We start from the raw sequence: 19,517 nt of genomic DNA, 5'->3' as shown, positions 1-19,517 counted from the left end.
TCTATAACCTAACTTAACAGTTCTAAATATCATGCTAATGCTGATAGTTCTACAATCTGAAATGCGATCAAGGAAATTTTCATTATGTCAGTAAATTTCCTCTAGTTAAAGCCACAGTTCTAGTGAAACAACATAATTTACTTTCTAGTCCATGTGTAGTAGACATAAACATACAAGTATGTATATTTCATGAGCATTCTAAACCAGAAAATACATAGAAAACAATTTTTTGTCTCCTTCAGTGCCAGTGCTTTTAATGATAATCTGGAATATGAAAAACCACAATGAAGATGAACATGCTACAGCACCGTGAACATACACAGAAATATATTTAAAGTGCTACATGTGATGACAGGAAAAAATGAACTATTAATGCATAGGAGGAGATGTTAATTTTAGTTTGAGGTTGAGTATGGAGTCGCAGTTTTTAGAACCCAATAGCAAGTGACCTGGACAGAGAACTTCTACCTCAGTGCTTGCCTTTGGCACCATGAATTAGGAAGACTGTTCTCACTTCTCACCGCCCCAGGTTCTCTCTAATCCCAAAGGTACTATTTCACTTCAGTGCACTGGAAAATGGAGGCCGGCTTTTTTAAAAAAAATACCTCCTGTTACCCAAATTCCCAGCTTCCACATTTTGACACTGACTACTACACCTTCATACGTTCATCTGAATGTTTCTCTTACAATCCATGTGTAGACCACTCACTACAATAAACTTAACTGACACTAATGTTTTAATACCGACATAAAAGTAAATAGGAATTTACCAACTGGAAGACCTCGAGTTTGATAGAATGAAGAGACAGAAACTTACTGATAGGACACAGTATGAAATTGGTGCTTGAGAGCTATTCCTACCACACGCAGGAAACGTCTTGTGAATGTACCCGGCATTCTCAACAGCAGTACACAAAACGGCTCTGCCACCAAGAACATTCTTACCCAGCAGGCAGCCCTCCTCATTAGCTTTGACATGCCACACAGCCCTTTGCTTACTGATGCAGTGCAGCCAACAGGGAGACAGAGTTTACGAGTAACAGCGAGACCGAACTGGCTAATTACTTACCTTCTCACTTATGGCAGGCTTGCTTGTTTAACTTTTTGTTTCCTCTCTTGTCATAGCTCAGCGCCAAATGGTTATGAATCAGCAGAAGTCTGAACCTGACAGTCAAAAAGAATATATTTTCAGAAAAGAATTGGAAATTAACATTCCCTCCACTGCAGTCTTTCTTTCCTTGCCCTCTGTGTGCATGTTACTCTCCCGTTCTCTCTCTCTGCAAGGCAGCTATGTAGTGGTCTATAAATATTGACCCTGACACTTGCTCAGTGCTTTACTTGCTCATGGCACAGGTCTGTGTTACTGAACACCGTGGTAATACTCCGGCAAAGTTCTCAGCTGCTCAGACAAAGCTGTGGATTGGCTCACTACCCAGCAACCCTGTGCTTGCCTGGAAATACCATTCTGCTGCCAGCTTTACAGATGCTATGGGCCTTTCCTGAGGCCCCTATCAGGCACAGAAGGGCAATCATGAAGTTTTTCTGAAGAAATACAGCTTTCCTCAGGCAGGTGGAGAAAAGTGGGGCTAGGTGGAGTCAAAGACAAGAAAGGAAATACTGCCTTTGTTTCAGCCAAACAACATACTCTCAAACCCTTTATAAAAGTCATATCTAAATGTCAATCAATCAAGCTTTATAAAACTTAATTATGACATATTATGAATCCAAATGACACAGGAAAGCAGTTTTGTAATTTTTTTAATATTGCTTCTCAAAAAGAAAGGCTGCAGTGACTAAGTAATTGGTCACAAAAATATGTCAATGTAAGTTCATTTGGAGAATGACAGAAATGTATAGGGAAGTATAATATTAATCAGATACAACATATATTTAGTGAAAGATGCCAAAATATAACCTAAAATTATAACTCAACAGAATATTTACAGTTTAAATATAAACTTCTATATTTATAATTATGACAAGTTGAAAATTTAAGTTTTAGATTAAGGATAGAATCCAAGTCATGACACTAGAGTATATGGTTTGTAGGTGACATAAACAAGGTACACAGTATCTCCATATATCACCTATAAGGTCCACAGTATGAATGAGTAGAAAATAAATGAGCCCATATTTTTTATTGCTTATCAAAGATAATCATGTGTTTGCTTTACTAAAAGCAAATTTTACTAAAATTTTCTCTTGATTAAATCAAAGGTAAAGGAAACTTTTGGGAGACTCTGGTCACTTACTCATCTTACAGATAAGAAAATCAACCCCCAGGCTGGTTACTTTGCCCAGGGTCACATGGCAACTCTGTGACAGAGCCAAAACTAGAAACCTTGCCTGATTACTTACAGTAATGTGTTCCTTCTATTAGAACGGTGGTTCTCAAAATAATCCTTAGGCTCATCTTCATGTGAAAGCTTACTAAAATCTTACCAGTAAATGCAAATATTATAGCCAGAAAAATAATCAGCATAGAACAAAAATAGCTTTTTACAGTGTAACTGACCAAAAAAAAAAAAAAAAATAAAGTTGCACATAAGAATTAACTTTCCAACTATTTGAAATCCACCTTTCCTTGTTTATTGCAAAAATTAATATTTATATAATAAATTAACTTATTGTCAAGAGATGTATATAACTAGGTGCTGAACAGGCAAAGATAAAACATAGTTCCTACTCTCAAAAGACCTTCCAGGTCTAATTCCAGAAAAACAAAAGAGAAGTTAAATGTAAAACAACGTAGCAACAAAGACTAGAGGAGGCAACTATGGGAGAAGGGAAAATGAGCATCTCAGCCAACATGAAGTGGGGGTGGAAGAGGTAATTCCTCACTCCAGACTTCTGGATCCTAAAGAATGGGCAGAAGGTAGTGAGGCAAAAAAGGAAGAATGACACAATCAAGACAAAAGCAGGAAAGAGCACAACACATACTTAGAACTTCAAATAGATCTTTCTTGCTGGAGACAGTAAGTAGTTAAAAGCAAAACAAAACCAATTAGAAGGAGTAAGGTGATGAGGGATTTTATAAGCCAGGTCGACAAACTTGGGTTTTATAGAGTAGGATAGGCTACCAGGCTTTAATTGCCTTTATTCACAGACTCTTAAAAGAATTTTGAAAAATTATGTAAAATTATGTAACCATTTACACATTACCAAATTGACATTTACAAATTTCCACCTGTGGTAAAATATGTACTTGCAAAGAATTTAATTTCTACCCTATTGGAAATATTGGCATTTTAAAAAAAACACATCAGCTATTTTAAATATACCCAATAGCATCTAAATCTACAATAATTTAATATAACCACTATCTATTTAAATAACACACAAAGATGATTCTTTTGGCAGCTGAAATTTACATGGCAATTTATTTTCTTGACCTTTATTTCCATCTTGCGGCCTCAGAGAATTTTTACGTATTTTTATAATTAAGTCCTCAGTTGTTCACCCTGTCATACTTTTTTTTTGAGGTGGAGTCTTGCTCTGTTACCCGGGTTGGAGTGCAGTGGCACTAATTTGACTCACTACAACCTCCGCCTCCTGGATTCAGGCAATTCTCCTGCCTAGGCCTCCCAAGTACCTAGGACTACAGGCATGTGCCACCATACCTGGCTAATTTTTGTATTTTTAGTGGAGATGGGGTTTTGCCATGTTGGCCAGGCTGGTCTCAAACTCCTGACCTAGGTAATCTGCCCACCTCAGCTTCCCAAAGTGCTGGGATTACAGGCGTCAGCCACTGCACCCGGCCACCCTGTCATACTTCTCTGCAATACACATTTAATGCATTAGTTGAATTTTTAATGTTAAATTTTCTATGACTCCAGGATAATGCACCATAATAACATTTGGGATGGATAAGGGTGTGCTTTTCTTTCGTAAGGTAAGAGAAAGAGTGTTGTGAATAAAGCACTATTCTCAGGCAGATCAATATTAATAAAGAGTTTATGCAGAAGTGGAGAATCTAGACACTGATTCCATTAAAATTACCCATTCAACTGCTAAGAGAAAGAAACCAGTCTGAAAAGGCTACATACTGGGCTGGGCGTAAGTGGCTCACACCTGTAAACCCAGCACTCTGGGAAGCCAAGGCAGAAGGATTTCTTGAGTCCAGAAGTTCGAGACCAGCCTGGGAAACATGGCAAGACCCTGTCTCTACAAAAAATTTAAAAAATAAAATAAAAAACTTAAATTAGGCAGCTGTGGTGGCACACACCGGTAGTCCCGGCTGAGGAGAGAGGATCCCTTGAGCTCAGGGATTCGAGGCTGCAGTAAGCTATGACTGTGCCACTGAACTCCAGCCTGGATAGCAGAACAAGACCCCATCGCTTTAGGGGGGAAAGAAAGGCTACATACTGTATGATTCTAACCATATGGCATTCTGGAAAAGGCAACACAATAGACAGTGTAATTGTCAGGTGGTTGTCAGGAGATGACAGTGAAACACGGGATTTTTAGGGCAGTGAAACCACTCTGTATGACGCTGTAATGGCAGATGAATGATATTATGCATTTGACAAAGCCCACAGAGCTGTAAAACACAAAGAGTGAGCCTTAATGTAAACTATGAACTTTAGTGAAGTCTCTTTCTCTGTCTTCTTGAGGAATGTGGTCTAGAGGGAGTAGAAGTATTATTTATTGAGGATTGTCTAAAAGGGGCTTGGGGAAATATCTCTAACACTAAAAACAACACTGGCAGATGGTTGTTTGTGCTTTTTTTAAAATAAAGAAAATGAGGCTTAGTGTTATTAAGTGGCTTGTCTGAAGTCATGTGACTAATAAATTATAGAACTGAGATTCAGCCCAAATCTGTCTGGCTGGACTACAGTACCACACAAAGCCTTTCTATCAGTCACTGAAGATGTATAGGCCCATGCCCAGGCAAGGAAGTGGATTAAACAGTGCACTCACAAACTCAGGACAGATTCACTGTATCCTGCATTTCTCTCAAGGAACTGCTTGAATTTTAATATTGAGTGTTGAGGGGTAGCAGAAAGATAGGACTAACAAATTAAGCAGTGGATGAAATTAAAGTAACTGATATACCTTACTAAAGAGAACTTAAAGGCTTTTTTAATCTTCAATTTGACTGATGGGCAAGGAATATATGAAGAGTCAAGTGGGGTTCTTCTTTGAGTGGCTGGGTCTTTGCCAAGGCAAGGTTTTGGGAGGAGGAGGCAACTTTGGAACAGGGAGCTGGGAAGAGCAGATGGATTTAGTTTGGAACATGATGAACTTTAGATATCTGTGTTGTACTGAAGTATGTTCAATGGGCATTTAATATACTAGTCTAGAATACCGGAGAGATGAAGACTGCATCAATTCAGTAAGCAGTTTTGTTCTCTTGCTTTCCTGGTTCAAACCTTGTCACCATATAGTCTATTCTCAGTACAGAAGAGAAGTCACTTAAAAACCTCACTCAGATTACATTCATCTTCTAATCAAAGCCCTGTACTGCTTCCCCATTTTACTCAGAGTAAAAGCTAACGTCCTTACAATGGTCCATATAGCCTAGCCCCACTTTATTCTCTCATTTTGTCTCTGACAGCATGGACTAGGGCCCCCCTCAGTTTCTCAGCTCCAACCCACTTGTCCTCATACCATTCCTTAAATATGCCTGACCAGTTTACTCTTGGTATCCTTCTATTTGCTGTATGTTCTTGCAGAAAGCTGCACGGCTAACTGTTCACGTTCAACTCCCTGTTGAAAGTGCACCTTCTCAGTAAAGCGTACCACTCTCATACTATTTAAAATTGCAAACTTCCTTGTTATTTGTTATTGTTTGTGTCTTCCCCATAGAATATAGGTTCAATAATAGCATAGATTTCAAGCGCCTAAACTGAGCCTTCTACATAATGAATGCACAATAAATATTTGTTAGATAAATGACTAAAATAAACATTTATGAGCAACACGCCAATAAAGGCGGCTCCCAAGGTCATGAGATCTCTCAGAAATAGCATAAAGAGAAGTATAAATAGTATAAAGAGAAGTAAACCAAAATCAACATTTACAAAGTAGGTCAAGGAAGAGAAGGGCATAAAGACTGAAAAACAATTACAAGGTCAGTAGAAGGAGAATGAAAAAGGGCTGAATGAGGACAGAGTCAAGGACTGAGGGGTCAACAATGTCGAATGCCACGGAAAGATTAAATATGAAAGAGATTGAAAAAGCCCATTACATACAACATTCAGAAAGTATTGTGATACTAAAAACCACTGAAATGCATGATTTAAAAGGGCAAATTTTATGGTGTATAAATTCTATTTCAATAAAGCAGTTATTACAAAAGAAAAAGCATTGGCAGCTGAGCTGTTTTCACTGCAGGTGGGAGGTAAGCAAGGAAAGTGAGACAGGAATAAAGTCACACTTTTGAAAAGTTTGGCCAAAAAGAAAAGAAAAAGAAGGATGGGGTGATGCTTTAAAACAACAAACAAACAAAACAACCACAAAACTTCATTCCAGTGTAGAGGTTGAGTACTCTGAAGTCAGGTAGCCCCGTGTTTTCTTCTTTCTCCAGTTACATTGTAAGTTACATATGTGTCTTACCTTCCTCATCAATGAAATGGATTTAATGTTAATACCTTGCATCACTGGGAATCAATAATTCATTGTATTGTTGAATAATATTTCATTGTATGGGTATGCCAGGTTTTATTTATGCGTTCATCAGCTAATGAACATTTGGGTTTGTTTCCACTTTTGGGCCATTATGAATAATGCTGCTATAAACAAGTTTTTGCTTCAAACTTATATTTTCTTTTTTTTTTTCCTTTTTTTTTTTTTTGAGACAGACGGAGTCTCACTCTGTTGCCCGGGCTGGTGTGCAGTGGTGTGATTTCAGCTCACTACAGCCTCCGCCTCTCGGGTTCAAGCAATTCTCCTGTCTCAGTCTCCCAAGTAACTGGGATACAGGCGCCTGCCACCACGCCTGGCTAATTTTTGCATTTTAGTAGAGATGAGGTTTCACCATATTGGCCAGGCTGGTCTCGAACTCCTGACCTAGTGATCCACCCGTCTTGGCCTCCCAAAGTGCTGGGATTACAGGTGTGAGCCACTGTGCCCAGCCTCAGCTTATATTTTCATTACTCTTGGGTAAATACCAAGTAGTCAAACTGCTAATATGCTAATTTTATGTTTAAGATAGTCAAGAACTGTCCAACTATTTCCCAAAGCAGAATTTCACTGTGGCTTTAATGTGCATTTTCCTAGTGATAAATAATGTTAAGCATCTTTTCATGTGCTTATTAGCCATTTGGCTATTTACTTTTGACTTTTGGTAAACATAATTTCAGAAAACGCTATGACCAAATAAAGCTTAAAATATGTTTTTGAGGGCCCAAGAAAGTTGTACCTGGCATAAACAGAGTTACTTACTTGTTAACTGAATAAATAAACTAATAAACAAATGAATGATTAAGGAATAAGAAATATTTTATTTATTAGTATATTGTTTCAGTTTTTAAAATGAATTTGAATTCCTATACAATTTCAGTAGAACTTTTAGTAAGGAGAAGCAGCTTTGGGAAAAAAATAAAATTGCAAAGAAAATGTGCTAATCCTCTGTTCATTATTATGATAAATACCTATATTGGTACTTTCAGTTTGGTAATAATAAAATACTCTATCAGATCAATGTTAGGTAGCTGAAATTGTAATCTCTGTTACATTAATGCTTTAATTTAATGCTTCCTTGAAATTCGGTGTTAAAAAAGCAAGAAGCTAAGTAGTGAATGATTTTTTGTTTGTTTGTATGTTTGTTTTAAGACAAGAGTCTCGCTCTGTCACCAGGCTGGAGTGCAGTGGCACGATCTCGGCTCACTGTAACTTCCACCTCCTGGATTCAAGCGAGTCTCCTGCCTTGGCCTCCTGAGGAGCTGGGACTATAGGCACGTACCACCACGCCCAGCTAATTTTTGTATTTTTAGTAGAGATGGGGTTTCACCATGTTGGCCAGGATGGTCTCCATCTCTTCACCTCATGATCCACCGGCCTCGGCCTCCCAAAGTGCTGGGATTACAAGCGTGAGCCGTCGTGCCTGGCCATGAATGATTTTAAAATATATTGTTGACAAACTTAATCATATATGAATACTACAAATTTATGTAATGAGACATTCTTCAGGGGCAAGTGGGTACAAGCAAGATGTTAATAATCCAAGCTAGTCCTCATTTTTCATCTGAGGGAACAGGTGGCGTTCAGTGTAAATGAATGAGGAGAAAGAATATTGACCCTACGATGTGCCTAGTTAGAAGTAAACTACGAACTGTTTTTATCCTCTTTTTTTTCATACTTTAGGGGCCTATTGTTAGGCATATCATATACAGACTCACTTACCTTTAACTCTAAAGTTCTTTGTTCTCAAGTAATAAATAATTTGGGCTCCCAGGACCCCACAGAAAAATCATACATAAGTCTACCAACCTTACTGCTGCCACTTTATTATAATACATACCCATTATTAGTATGAGAAGTATTGGCTGCTCAATTAATAAATAGGTCATTTGTTCTTTTCAACTGAAATAATGTTGTATGTAAGTTGTAAAGATGGAATAAACTAAATCCAGAAACCACAGCAAAGAATGCGTCTTTGTAAACTTTTATATGACATCGCACAAACCAAATGGCAAACTAAACTAAAGCGCTTTATCATTTATCAATAGAAATTGTTCTTAAATTCATAGTGCATACAATACACACAACCATAACCAATAATAAAACTAAATTATGTTTAATAAAATAAGGTAATAATGAAGAATGGAAAGCACCCAGAATTTCAAGTTATTTTTGTTATAGTCGTTGCTAATTGAACCTATATTAAAACTTCACTGATTTCTCATCATGTTTAATAATAATAGCTAGGTTCCCAGCTGTGTTATCAGTATTTCAATTTCTTTTTCTCTTAGAGCTAAATGTATATTTATATGACATGAATGACAATATCAAAAGTGTTATTTAACATAATAAATATTTGCGATATAATTTCAAGCATTTTCTACTTTTTAGAAAGTCTGCAGTTCTTAAAATTATCATATACCTGTAAGTAGAAATTTCTTAAAGGTAAGGAATTAATCATCACTAAATCAAAAATTTCTACAATTACTCCAAAACGGAAATTAGATTAGGTCTATGTGACAACAAGAGACTGGATAAGAACATTTAATTCCATTAATCTCTGGATGATTCCAATATTCAGATAAATCATTATCTGACATTTTAAATAACTATTTTCTTTCATTATAAAGGCGTAGCTGAATTCTCAATGTTTCTTTTTTAGAAATGACTCATTAGAGGATATTTTCATTCACACAGATACACATAATTAACACTATGTCATTAATTTTATGGAATAGTTATTTCTAGGAAAAAAAAAAAAAAACTGCAGTATATTTGGTTAGGCAGTACAACCGGAATCTCAAGAATAAAAAGTATCTTTCGAGGGAGGTCAAAAAGGTGGTCCTGAAACCATCCATGCCAGAGAGACTTATGTCAGCTAAAAGGAAAGAAGCAAAGATTGGTGGATTCCTCAAGACAAGCTAAAGTCATACATTAGAATGGGGGAAATCTCAGGAAGGAGGGACTCAGCAAAAACCAACTCAATGGTCTCAATGGGAGAGGAGAATATCTGTCTACCAAGTTTAAGCTGACTTTCACTGTTTATTAATTATAAGGCAGTAGCTCAGAAAATATCACTGAATGATTAAATTTAGGTAGTGAAAACAGGAATGTGGATTAAGTCTGAAAATTCACTAAAAAAACAAAAACACTGGTCTATTTTACAGCTCCATGATAAATACACTTTCACATGGAAGATTTAAATTGCAAAGCTCAGGAATATCATTATTCAATTTATATTTTTAATCAAAATATATATTTTTAAAGAGGAAATAGTAAGAAAACAATAAAACAAACTAATCTTTGTAAAAAATGAATGAAACATCCATTATTCTTCTTTGGTTCACATATAAAATGTGGTTGTTTCCACTTGCCATTCTGACTGACAGGGCCTGAAATTCTCTTGAAATGTGGTGTCAAAAATAACTAAAGAGTAATGGGAAAAAAAAGACTAAAAATGAAAAATCTCACTTCTATACTTTGGTAGATCTGAATATGGTCACGCAAAATACATTGTCAAGACCTGATTAAATTAGACTTTAAGATGGATGGAAGCAATTCTTTTTGTTTTTGAAAATTTTACTTTCATGAGATTACTTTGGAGTGGTGAAAACTGACAGGAATGTACTCTGAGTTTTGTTTTGTTTTGTTTTCCATCCTCTAATTTACTTCAATCTGGTATGAGTCCTAGATTGAGCAAGAACAGAGCTGCAACTGAGCTGAAGAAAGATAGTAAAAGTAGAAAACGTAAGAATAAAGAAAATCCTTATACTTTTTTTCATGATCCAATAAAGAGATGAAATAATGTTATCAAATAGCATGTCAATGTAGTAATTAAACTACTTATGTTTTTGTTTTGTTTTAAAGGTAACCGGTACAGAACCAATGAATCAAAATAATTGTTTTACATAAATACTTGTGTTTGGAAAAACATATACAAACCGCCCCCTTATAATTGATACTTAACACCAGTAGAGAATATGAAAGAATAAAGTTCAGGAACCTTAAAAACATGTCTAAGGGCAAAGAGATCCATGGTGCTGGGGTAAAACCTCTCTTACGGTCCAACTCCTAACGGTCTGTACAAATCTAACAACTCACATTTATATTTTTACAAGGGCTCTTTCATTTGTTCATTGGGATAAGCAATAAGAAAGTATTCCTACTTTACACATGAGGAAAGTGAAGTTCAGAGCAGGGAACTTCACTTCCCTGCTTTGGGAATAGCCCAATGTGTGCATGTTTGAAAGAAACATAGATAGAAACTGAATTCAGGTCATCTCACCTTAAATCTTGGGCCCTTACTACTATATCTTTCAGTAACACCACAGGAACAAATCTCAGTAGAATTATTTTCCTATAGGAAAACACAATAATTCCCAGGGAACAGAATGAAGTCTTCCAATTTGGGGCATATATATTTTTGTTGACAATGGCCACACACACAAATATAAAGCTCTTATTTTGGTTTCTCTGGTGTTGGTTAATAGCAGTATCATTACTTAGTCATCCATGCTAAAAATCTCAATGTCTCACTTCTGCTCTCCCCTATTTCCAATTAGTTGCTATATACTCAAGATTCTTGAGTATATGGTGATCTCTGGACCTTGTCTCCTTTTCTTTCCTCTGTTCCTACTGAAATTCAGACTTAGCTTTTATCTAACTTTAAATACTGAAATGATCACAATATAGGCTCCCTGGCACCACTTTCCTTTCTCCTCCATCAATCTTCTATATTGTTACTATGCTGATTTTTTTAATCAAGACCCCCTCTGGCAACAGAGGGTTCAAACTTCTCAGCAGAGAATAAAGGCCTTTCCACCACCTTGACCTGGCCCTGTCCTTTCAGGTTCATTTCCCCCTCTGCCAATAACACAAATCCCACCTTATGCTCTCCTAATGTACCATGCCATCTGTTCACAGGAAATGCCATGTGTAGACTTTCCATACCTCTGTTCACAGAATGACCTTCTGTAAACCTTTATTTCTATGCAGTAACATTTAAGCCAGAACAGAACTATACCCAAATATGTGAGAAAGGAGATTCAAATTAAAAGAAGGAAAACTACTTTGGATGCTGTAACTCTGGTATCAAGACTTCGCTTTCCTTGCTTGCTGTCTCCTTCCTAGAAATGTGACATTGGTAGTGTTTCCTCATAAAAGCACAAGGGAAAAGCGCATACCAGTTTCCAGGCTTACAGCAGCAAAGCTATGACAATACTGTGTATTTCAGAAGGACTTTGGGAACCTGAACAGAATTTCTGTCCTGAACATCAATTTTTCTTTCTCTGTTTAATTATCTGTGTAATTTTTTAAAGACAATAAAAATATGTCCATTCCAACTGCATGAGTGTCCTTTTGAAAGACCTAGTCATCTAACTATCAGGTAAAATTATGCATAGTAGTACTATAGAGATTCTGAAGCAGGATACAATGTGAACGAGCAAACCTAAGTAGTATTTAAGTGCTAAAATTATGACAAAAGTACCCATGGAGCTAACAGGGCCTCTACATAGAGATTTTTAAATATTTATGTGCCCAAGGACTGTGGCAATTTCTTTTGGGTAGAATAATGAAGTTCAAAGTACACTGATGAAAGTTTACATTGGGTTTACTGGCAATCCATATCAATTAAAAGCTACATTTTAAAATGCATATCAGGTGTTACTGGAAAATGCATCTATCTGAATAGCAGCTATTGAGAAGTTTATCAAAAAGAGTAAATAATGTATAAAAAGTCCTGAGTGAGTGATGAAAACCTGATTCAAATGACAAGTCACATATCAGTTGGAAGCCAGTGCACAGACTTATTGGCACCAACAATGTTTTCTTAATTTCCTAAGTGTGCATAACATCATGCCCTCCCCCTCCAATTGGCTTAGTATATCCCTTTTTATTGCTTTATTCTATTAAAAATTACTTCAACTCACTTACATTCCTGACAAATCCATTTCATAATTTTAATTAGCAGTTCTAATCCTTCTCATGGAATATTTCTTATTTATTTTATGCTTTCATTCAATAAACACTTGCTTAGTACCTGTTATGGGCTGTTATGGGTCTGGCACTCTAGACACAATCCCTGTTCCCAGTGAGGCTAAAAGCTAGTGAGGGAGACAGACTGGTGGCTACATCGCTACAATTATAATATGGCAAAAGCCATGAGATAAACATGTAACATAGAAAATAAAACTTCCTGGAGACTGAGCTCAGAGAAGGCTTTGTGGAGGGGGAGGTGATACTTGGGTTCTTAAAATAAGAGACGTTAACCTGAAAGTATATGAAGATTTCTAATATGGGACACTTTGGTAAGACCTAAAATATGGCTTTGGAGTGACAGCTTTAAGTGGTAGTAACAGGCTTAATATCACTGCCCTTATTTTCCATATTGAGACTACCACGTTTCTAAGTGTACTTCCTCTCTCTGCCTGTTGACATTTCCATTCATTTCATTCTAGGTCTCTATTCAAATTTTTAAAATGTGATCTCATGTAACTTTTTGGCAAAAATAAGATATAATTATGAATATTACCAAAATCATTTTCAATTAGCATTTTTATTCATTTGTTTAAAAAATATTTATTGAGCAACTGCTATGTGGTAGGCTTAAATATTGGATACATGATGGTGAAGCAGCATGTTCACTCATGGACTTTATATACTAATGGGAAAACAAACACTAACAATGAATGTGATAATAATAAATAGAAAAAAAAGCAATAATAAAATTTAAACAGAATAATGTGATAATATTTGAAAAACAAAGCTTTAGACAGGGAAATTCAGAAAATGCCTGCTTAAAGCAGAGCCCCTGGAGCTGACACCTGAATGGTGAGAAAGAGCCAGCCATGTAAAGACCTCTAGGAAGAGGATCCCAAGCAGAAGAAACTGCTAATGGAAAGTTCCTTGGTTAAGAACAATCTTTAGTATTCTGGTGACAATTTTTTTTTTTTTTTTGAGATGGAGTCTCGCTCTGTTGCCCAGGCTGGAGTGCAGTGGCGCCATCTCGGCTCACTGCAAGCTCCGCCTCCCGGGTTCACGCCATTCTCCTGCCTCAGCCTCCCCAGTAGCTGGGACAACAGGCACCCGCCACCATGCCCCGATAATATTTTGTATTTTTAGTAGAGAGAGGGTTTCACCATGTTAGCCAGGATGGTCTCAATCTCCTGACCTCATGATCCGCCCGCCTCGGCCTCCCAAAGTGCTGGGATTACAGGCATAAGTCACCACGCCCGGCTGACATTTTTTTTTTTTTTAATGATAAAGAGGACACATGATGATGTCAAATAAGGAGATGGTGGCCAAAAGGCATGGTTGCTTTTGGCCAGTGGTTCTTAAATCATGCTGCACATTAATATCAACTAGGATGTTTTTAAAAATCCAGATACCCAGGACATATCCCAAACCAATGAAATGAGAATTGCTGGAGTAAAAGGCAGACGCCAGTATTCTTTAAACTTCTCCTTGTAATTCTGATATGCAGCCAAGGTTGAGAAGTACTAATTTAGGCCACAGTTAGAAATTTAAATTTTAGTCTAATTACATAAGCAGACTTTGGAAGATAAAGATTTCATCTGAAACTTCCGTCATGCGCCTGATTGTTTAATTCCTATCTGAATGTTTGTTTTGTTTTGTTTTGTTTTTTAAAAAAGCAATACACCTTTGGATACATTTCCTTCTGAAGTAAATTTATGAATAACAAAAATGAAAGCAATTCTTGAAATGCTTGCCTCTAAAAATTCAAGTAATTTAGGTGAAAATGAGTTCTTCTGGAAATACCTAAGACAATTAAATCCATCTCAGACTCATTGCTTTTATGTATTCTCCCTGTGCATTCTGGAATACACTTGCTTACAATTTGTGAGTAACTTTGAACATGTTAGGAGGAAAAGATACTCAAAATGTGAAACAGTATCTACATTTTGCTTACATTATTCTTTCTGATTCCTCCTAACACTGACCACCAGGATTCCACTAGTGTGTCTTCTCTGTATTTTTAAGCCCATCTGCTGAAAGGGCATATCATTTTGCAGCATGTAATTCTGATAAGAGTTCACCAGCTACCGCTGAATAATTCAACTGGGAAATAATCTGAACAGTGAAGTTGATTTACTAAAACTATTGGAACCTGAGAATCATCATGGGTTTACACGATGATTTTAAACATTTAGATACATTTATCAGGCATAGTTGCCATTTCTATTGTTCAATTAAACACACCAGGATATCTTTCCTTGGAGTGTATTTAGTGGAAAATAAAGTCTCCTAATCATAGGTTACATTTTCCAAGTCTTAGTGTCAATTTAGGTTCTTATTTTTTAACAGCTGAAATCATCCATAAACTAAGCAGGCTAAATTAAATTGTAAGAAAATAAAAAGCAATCAAGTACTGGTCACATTCCAGAAAGGCAAGCTAATCAGTTAAAAACTGATTTAACTATCATGTGGTGCGGAAGTCCTAAGAGTTCCACTGGCAGAGCTTCTCCTCATGTTTCTATCAGAATATTAAAATATTAATATTAAAATTAAAATATTAAAATATGGATTAAAAATTCAACCATTCAATAGAAGATAAATTTGCTGGGCATGGTGGCTCACGCCTGTAATCCCAGTGCTTTGGAAGCCTGAGGTGGAAAGATGATTGCTTGAGTCCCGGAGTTCAAGGCTGCAGAGAGCTGGGATTGCGCCACTGCACTCCAAACAGGGCAACAGAGCAAACCCTCGTCTCAAAAAAAAAAAAAAGGATAAATTTATGAAACTCCATTATTTACCTGCCCAAAGCAATATTTCACCTAATTGCATATATAAGTATTACACTACCAATTTTTTATCGAAGGGAATTTCAAGGTAGTAGACAAATTTTCTGTACAATGTGACAACATTGTGAGTTAAAATGACAACTTCTACTCTGTGTGTGTGTGTGTGATGGAGTCTTGCTCTGCCGCCTAGGCTGGAATGCAGTAATGCAATCTCGGCTCACTGCAACCTCCACCTCCTGGGTTCAAGCAATTCTCCTGCCTCAGCCTCCTGAGTAGCTGGGATTACAGGACTGCACTACCATGCCTGGCTAATACCCAGGTATTCCCAACTTGTATTAAGTACTTGTCTTCCCTTGTCTAGCAGACTCTATTGTTATAAACTTTGATTGACAATGATTTGTATTCATTCATTCATTTTTCCAACCCAACTATTCCAATTCAGGGTTTTGGGTGGCCAGAACCTATCTCAGCAGTTCAGGGTGCAAGGCGGGAAATAACTCTGGACAGGACACCATTACCTCACACAGTGCACTCACACACCCACACTCATTCTGACTGGGACAATGCAGATATGCCAATTCACCTAATGCGCACATCTTTAGGATGTAGGAGAAAATTGAAATACCTAAAGGAAACCCACATGGACATTGGGAGAAAGTCAGACTCCATATAAAGAGGGGCCTCCGCTGGGAATCGATTTGTTTTCTCATCAGTTACTGAAGAAAACAATGCTGAACAAGACATTACTTGAGGACCTGTTGTGTATCACAGAGGAATTTACCTGAGGGTGAGTGGTTGAGGCAAAATTAGGGCTACAACATGAAATAAGCAATCCTATTTGTAACTTAACTTATTCTATTATAACCACACTTTGCCTATATTTTAGAAAATCATTCAAACTATAGTTAATAATTCACAAAGAAAAACTGCCTTCAATTTTGTGATGAATAACTCTTATCAGTGATCAGTTCAACTACTAAAAAGTGGTGTGGTTTCTTAGGTACAGTAGTAATTGCAATGAACTGTGATGACTTATTCTGGTATTTTCCATTCATTTTATATCACCTTTAATCCCTTTAAGAGAGCTACAGGGAACATGGTCTCCTGACAGCCCTGTGAAGATACCTTTGTGTTTCAAGCAGGTAGCAGTTTTCTGCTCCTTGGTTTTCACAAGTTGCTGCATACCTGGCACTCCCACAAAAACTAGCTGGATAGTGTTGCTGCTGAAAGCAAAGGGGAAATCGAAGTAATAAGATGCAGTGAGCAGGATCCAGCCTATGCAGACTAAACATCCGAAACAGTCCAACATTTCCAAAGCACACGTGGCCCACATATGTAGTGACAGAAGATTAGCCAAGCTGGTGTGGCCAAGAAGAAAGGAGATGCTGGCAGCTGCACATTCGTCGCCTTAAATGAAGTTTTCACTATTCATTTTTATGAAGTTTAACCATATGGTTCTTGATATCTGAAAAGATGAATTTTGAGAATCACTGGGACAATCTGTCAATACTTATGCAAAGCTAGATTTTAGAAAGAGATTTAATTCTTCTTCACTTTAAAGGGATATTTTTCCTCTTTTCTTATAAAAAACACGAGGTTTCTATACCTGGCCAGTTAAAACTATTGCCACTTAAAAATTCCGCACGTCTGAGAACTTGATATAAGTTAAAACATGCGCCACCCACAGTCATAATTTTGGCTTTGCCAGAGAAAAACTTCAAATTTGATTCACTAATTACTATAGAAGTTCACTAGATGTTTATATAGTAAAATTTGAGGGTGAAAACAAAAGTATGTGTAAGGTTTTTTTTTTTTTTTTAAACATAAAAGTTTCTGTATGTGTCAACATCTTACCTAAAGTCTATTAACTTTGGAGTTAATCTGTAAAGATTGGATAAAAAGAAGTGTGGATGATTTCTTTTTAATTTTTTTTATTTTTGCAAAGATAGTGATATGGTTTGGCTGTGTCCCAAACCAAATCTCATCCTGAATTGTAGCTCCCATAATCCCCATGTGTCATTAAGGGACCCAGTGGGAGGTAACTGAATCATAGAGGTGGGTTTTCCTGGGTTGTTCTCATGATAGTGAGTAAGACAAAGAAGTAGACAAATTTTCTGCACAATCTATTGGTCATGGAATTCACCACATAAGAGTTAAAATAATGACAACTTCTACTCTCACCTTTCCTTTTGTGTGTGTGTGTGACAGAGAGAGATGGAGTCTTGCTCTGCCACTATGTAAGACGTGCCTTTGCTCCTTCATCTTCTGCCATGACTGTGAGGCCTCGCTAGCCATGTGGAACTGTGAGTTCATTAAACCTCTTTTTCTTTATAAATTACCCAGTCTCAGGTATGTCTTTATTAGCAGCATGAGAACAGACTCAGATGGCCAGTACAATCTCTCCCATTTGAAATGTTCTTCTTATGTTGTCTTTGAGACTCCTCCCATTGAGAGGTGGGGTCTAAGTTCTTTCTACTTAAATCCTGATAAGCTGATGTCTATGACAAATGTGATATTATATGATTTCCCAGGCTTGTACCACCAATAAATGTTTGGTGTGTGAAAGGCAGGTCATAAAATTTGATTTAATGCCACCTTACTCACCAGAATATGTGCTCTTGAAACCTTTCACTACCACTTCAGCAGTCTGCCTATCCAGAGTACACTATGCTGGTAGAAAGGCCAAACCATCCAATGTGGAAAAACTAGAGAGACCTTGAAACTACACAAATAAAGAGATGCCTGGACAGCACCTAGCTGATTCAGTCTCTCGCTGTTCCAACTGCAGACACCATCTGTAAATGCATGAGAGACCCAAAACTAGAATCGCCCAGTTGATCCCTGCCCAAAATCCTGACCCACAGAAACCTTGAAAGGTGACAAAATTGTTTTGTTGTTTTAAGTTACTAAGTTTTATGGTTATTTGTTAAAAAGCAATAGATAACTGGAACATACTTTGATAGCAGAAGTGAGTGCTATAATAAAAAACAAAAAATACTCAAAACATGTGGCATTGGCCTTGGAACTGGACAGCGGATGGAAGAGAGAAGGGCCTGCAAGAAATTGTTAGTGAAAGCTGATGGGCCTGAAGAAATATGACTGTGTGGGCTTCAGAGAAATGATGATTAAGTTATTGGAAGGCAGAAATTCTTGTTATGTACCGGAAAAAAAAAAATAGCAACACCATTGCCCATAGTGATGTTGAAAATAGAAAATATACCTAATAAAACTCCAACTACCTAGCTAAGAACATTTCCAAGTAGAAAACTGAAAGGAGCAACTGGCTTCCTTTTGCTTCTTTTTTTTTTTCTTCTGTTGCCCACGCTGGAATGCAGTGGTGCCATCTCCGCTCACCACAACCTCCGCCTCCTGGCTTCAGGCGATTCTCCTGCCTCGGCCTCCCGAGTAGCTGGGACTGCAGGCACACACCACCATGCCCAGCTAATTTTTGTAGTTTTAGTAGAGACAAGATTTCACTATGTTGGCCAGGCTGGTCTCAAACTCCTGACCTCATGATCTGCCCCCGCTTCGGCCTCCTAAAGTGCTGGGATTACAAGCGTGAGTCACTGCACCTAGCTCCTTTTGCATCTCATAACACATGGACAGAGATAGATGAGTTTAAAAAGAAACTTCAAATTCAGCAAAATTTAGAGGAACTATATAAAAAAAAAAAAAAAAGGCAACTTGCTGGGTTTGAAAATAAAACTATTTTGCATTCCCTGTCACTCCACAGAACAAAACAGTCTCAAAATAAGAAAGAGCTTCAAGCGAAAAATAAAATACCAGGTATAGTCAGAAAGACTTGGTTTACAAGTAAAAGTAAGGGTGTGACTACAAAAACCCTTTAACACCAGTATTATGGTGCCTTCTACATCCTTTAAGCCGGATAAAAGTCCTTCTAAATATATTAAAGGCATATGTAGCTGACTTTCTCTGCTCAACAACCTAACTACCAAAACCATCAGAGTGTTATCCCAACACAGCCTCACTGGGAATCCCTAGTAAAGAAGTGATTATTTCAAAAATGTAAGGGCATGGCTTTTGCTAATGGGGTAGATTACAAATTGATGCATAAGACACCCTCAAAATTTTAAGACTGTAACACCTGGAACTGAAAGGAAACAAAGACAATAG

General features: G+C 37.1%; 1 protein-coding gene across 2 annotated transcripts in view; it reads right to left on the bottom strand.

Moving 5' to 3' along the window:
• Nucleotides 1-19,517, bottom strand: part of BMPR1B (bone morphogenetic protein receptor type 1B) — a 247,028-nt gene that overhangs the window by 158,600 nt on the left and 68,911 nt on the right. The window contains exon 2 of one of the 2 annotated variants that reach the window (XM_021939087.2): nucleotides 1,070-1,164. The gene's annotated coding sequence lies outside the window, so the exon portion shown is untranslated. Of the gene's footprint in view, nucleotides 1-1,069; nucleotides 1,880-19,517 lie in introns of those variants that run through there. The other variant, XM_021939085.2, reaches the window with a different exon arrangement.

The sequence above is a fragment of the Papio anubis genome, chromosome 3, assembly GCF_008728515.1.
Source record: "Papio anubis isolate 15944 chromosome 3, Panubis1.0, whole genome shotgun sequence".
NCBI lineage: Eukaryota > Metazoa > Chordata > Mammalia > Primates > Cercopithecidae > Papio > Papio anubis.
This window is presented reverse-complemented; position numbering and strand designations above follow the sequence as displayed.